Source organism: Dasypus novemcinctus, chromosome 29, assembly GCF_030445035.2.
Source record: "Dasypus novemcinctus isolate mDasNov1 chromosome 29, mDasNov1.1.hap2, whole genome shotgun sequence".
In the NCBI taxonomy this organism is placed as follows: domain Eukaryota; kingdom Metazoa; phylum Chordata; class Mammalia; order Cingulata; family Dasypodidae; genus Dasypus; species Dasypus novemcinctus.
The window spans coordinates 10,150,848-10,155,444 of NC_080701.1; the positions used below are offsets into that span (position 1 = coordinate 10,150,848).

General features: G+C 41.5%; 1 non-coding gene across 1 annotated transcript; it reads left to right on the top strand.

Annotated features, from left to right (window-relative positions):
- Positions 1 to 3,471: 3,471 nt before the first annotated feature.
- LOC111759934 (U6 spliceosomal RNA) lies at positions 3,472 to 3,577 on the top strand. The gene has a single exon (XR_002793774.2). It is a non-coding gene; the product is annotated as a U6 spliceosomal RNA (small nuclear RNA).
- Positions 3,578 to 4,597: the final 1,020 nt, after the last annotated feature.

The following is a 4,597-nucleotide window of genomic DNA, read 5'->3' on the forward strand; positions in this document are numbered from 1 at the left end:
AGCAGGTTTTAGGAAACTAAAACACCGAGTGATTTGTTTAAGATGGTATAAACTCCATTTTGCATGCAGACAGCCAGCCTGTACTAGCAGCCACCTTCTCTCCACCATGGCATGGAGCCCCTCAAAATTCAGAGTCCAGGGAAAGGCAGATCTCCTGGATCTGGAACCACTTCCTCGTAACAGTATGAGCCCAGTGAACATTTATCCCTGGGGAAAAGAGTCAATGACAGTCACAGGGAGAGAAATCTAAAGGATAAAACATACTTAATTTAAGATAATATTTCATTATTATCTCCAGGGTGACTGGCATTATGCTAGTGTTTTCAATCTGAGAACAATTGAGAACTTCAATCTAAGGAGCAAATGTTTCGAGGCAACTATAAACTATAATTAAGCTATATTTGACTTCACTGCTCTTTTCTATGACAGATTGTAACACCCCAAAACCTCTCGCAGAATCAGAAGATATCGTATTGCCATAAGGAACGCAACTTCCTCGCATTTCCTAACGATGCTGTTTTAGAGAGAAAATGAAATTCCGTGGCTTTATTTCTTACCTAAGTGACCTTATTTGTGAATATTACATAAAAGTTGGCTTCTGGAGAATATATGAAAATGAACTATAAATTCTCAGGTGAAACCAATGCCAGAATGTTAGCACATCTTTTAACAGCCCTTGGTTCTAAAATTAAATTCTCACAATGACCAGAGGGAAATCCTGTAAAGAAAAAGGGAATAAGACAAAAACAAAAGCAATGACAATAAAAAACCTTTTCTATAGCATGATTTTGTGCTATCATGGAAATATTTACTTAAAAAACAAATACCTTGCCAGTAAGGCAGAAACAATTTTCCAAGTTGTCAAGAACCTCTTATCATAAACATTTTATCCTCACTGTAGAATGAAAGAAATGAAAGAAAAGTGAAAGCAGTTCAAAGGCCAAATTATCAATGTGATGTCTTTTAATCCATGCACTTGCATTAACTCAAGTATCTGAAAGCATCAACATCTGCTGACTTTGAGTTCAAAATAACCAGGGATGGAGTGTCTTAGTTTCCTGGCTGCTAAAACAAATACCCCACAAGGGGTTGGCTTAAGCAATGGGAATTTATTGGCTCATGGTTTGGAGGCTGGAAGTTCAAAACTGAGGCGTCAGTAGGGCAGTGCTTTCTCCCTGAATGCTGTGGTTTTCTGGGGCTGCCTGCTGGTGATCCTGGGGTCCTTGGTTTTTCTGTCACGTGGTGATGGCTCCTCCTTTCTCCCCTGGCTGCATCCATGGTCTTCTCTGTGTCTGGCTTCCACTCTGCTCACAAAGGACTCCAGGACCTGGATGGAAGCCCGACCTGGTTCAGCTGGGCCACACTTCACTGAAGTAACGTCTTCAAGAGATCCACACCCAGTAGAATGCTGGCCAAGACCAGGGACATGTCCAAAGTGGGGTACACAGTCCATTCCACCACGTGGGTCCTTAAGAAGTGAGGATTATCGGGAGAAATAGTTGCAATAAAAGGGATTTTCCCATTTTGACAAAAAAGGGGAAAATATAGCAGAACTCAAGGTGCAGTGTATAACACATCATTATCTTAAATTTAAAATGCAATGGTACATTAACAACAACATTCATTCATTCATCAAATGATTTTTGGTACCTACAATGATTGAAGCACTTTCGGGGATACATAGGTGAAGAAAGCAAATATTCTCTGTCCTCATTCTAGTCCATAGGCAAAGACAATAAACAATAAGTAAGTTATACGGTATGTTACAGAGTGATACGTGTTATGGAAAAAGCGTGAAAAGGCAGATGAGGTGGTGTGGGGAGTGGGGGAATTCCAGTTGCGTTTTAAGAACAGAGGACAGGGAGGTAGCATGGAAATGACACTGGAGCCGAGCCCTTGAAAGTGAGCAAGAGATAACTGCATGGCTACCTGGGGAAATGCTCCCATGAAGAGAGCAGAAGGACAAAACATCCCAAAGGCATGAGGACGTAGTACACCCTGCAGTGCGGTGGGGGCCACCATAAGAGCTCTGGGTCCGAGAGAGCCATTGGAGGGTTTTGAGCAGAGGCACAGGGCCTTTTAGTTTGGTGGTGAGAAGTGCTCCAATTCCTTAATGCACATTCCCCCAAGCTTCATTACGGCACACTGCCCGGCCTCTTCTAACACCACTAAATGAGAAGGGGCCTCTTCTAACACCGCTAAATGAGAAGGGGCAGTGGAATCGCTTCAGCATAACTATTTAAAGAAACGCATCCTGAGAGGCAAGTATAACAGGACATAATCCATAAAATGTTTTAGCAAGAATTTGTTCTTCTGAAATATCAGCACGATTTATTAATGCAGCATTCCTAATGCAAACCAGCTTTCTTTTAAAATTTAATAGAAATAGTTTTCATTTTATTTTCATGCCTCTGATTTGGTTCTTATGTATCTCTTAAAGTGAAAACATGGTCTTGATTTTCAAAAAGTATTAATATTTGGGATAATCTGGGCTTCAAAATTCACCTTTTTTTGGTTTGATTAAATTGATGACCTATGTTCTAAGTTTCTTCATTTTATATTCTTTAGTAGCCATAGATAGAAGGGGACAACTGCTTTTTATTATTCATTTAAAGGCAAATTACCATGGCCTGAAAATAGTAACTCACCAGCCACTCCAGAACCACAAGATCATAAATTTACAATGGCTACTAGCTAGTGCTTTCATCATTCTCTCCCTAATCTACCTGCCTCTGGTCTACCCAACCGAGTTCTGAAGGCTTAAAAAGACGGGAGGCAGGCTAGTTTAGGGAATGAGGGGACGAACCTGCGACCCAGCAGAAAGCCACGGCGGGAAACCCGTGGCCGTGGAATCCCACCCGGAAATCCTCTGAGAGAAAGACCCCCACCAAAAGCTGCTGGAAGAACCCCGGAGGATTGCCCTCGATTGCCCTGGATCAAAGACAAGCCCCGGATATTCTCAAGGGGCCTTATCATTGGGGTGCCCCTGGGGCATTGACGGGTGGGGTAATCAATCAAAACAGCAAACAACCGGGACCCCTCCCCCGAACATTAGCCAGTGGGAGGAATAATGAATGGTTTACAAAGAGACACAGAGGTGCAATTGTCCCTTTTTTCCCTGCTCTGCCTGGACCAGCCCGCAAGGATACCTGGGAACCTGTCATCTGTTTTGTCTCCCATTTCTATTCTCCTTCCATTTCCTTACTACTGGGCTAACTAAACCAGCAGGTTCTTAGATTCATTTACGTAACACAGCCAAGAACCTCGAGGATACCCAGCGATATATAGTGATAGGAAGATCCTCATTTTATTTTTTTCAAACTCCAATGCCTCTTCTCTCACTCTTGAAACTAAAACAGAATATACTACATTGCTAAGCAGCCAGACTTTTTTATTCATAGAAGATAAAGCAAGCAGCTTTCGCAATTGAGAAAAGGAACAGAAGATGTTAGATATTAAAATCAAAGATGATGCTGGCTTCGGCTGCACATATACTAAAATTGGAACAATACAGAGAAGATTAGCATGACCCCTGAGGAAGGGTGATATGCAAATTCGTGAAGCATTCCATATTTTAAAATAAATAGCAATTCTTTAAAAAAAATCTAGGATCACAGTGCCCTTAGTACTAAATACTGACCGTCACTAATTCAGAGTGCCACAGCACAGCGGTATTTCTAAAATTCAGTGATTCTATTCAGCTAAGATCTAGTTCTCATGAAGCCTTTTTACTAATTGTGCCAACATGCGAATATCCATACAGCTCTTGACTGGGAAGAATGGATACACTAGCATGTTCCAATGATTAAATATGACAACAAATATGTACCAGTTAAAAGTTCGTTAACTGCTAAAAGAAGCAAATTCCAATTGTGATACCCCAACAGAAGTATATTTTTCACTAAAGTCCAGTTGGATTTGGGCATTCCTGAGCCTTTGTTGCTCAAATTCTTTCTCCGTTTTGTATTTTTCCAGATGTACCAGACCTCAGAGGTCTGAAGAAGACAGCTTTTCCAACCCTGCAAGGCCTTAAATTTCTAGACTATTCTTTTCCATTCCTTTTGCAAACTGGCCTATTCTTTCTTGAGCTCACTTGTCTCTCCTACTAGTTCACTAATCATAAACCTGTAAAATAGCACTGACCACTGACACTGCGTGGGCCAGCCACTTTGCTTAGAGTTACTGATGTGGGCTATGAGTGGGAGGCTCTTTGTCTCTTCAGAGATAACCTAAGCTGTTTGACTTGTGGGTGTGGAACGGTAAGAGGCTGCAGTCCTGCCCTTAGTGACAATGGCAACGACTCCAGTCCCAGGAAACAGTTTAACAATGCAAGGGCTATAAACTTTAAGTATTTAGGGGAAATGCAAAGCAAATATGCTAAAAGCTTATCTAGAATGTCTGGAGTCCATGCTAAAAGCTTACCTAAGATGTGGAAGATATATATGCTAATTGAAGCCTATTGAGAACTGAAACAAAGGGACCATTTGGTCTTTCCTCTCTGTATAAAAGACACTTGAAAATCTTGTTCAGGGCTTGGGATTCAAACAGAAAGCTCCCGAGTCTGGCCTGCCGTCAATAAACCATTTTTCCTTCTCAA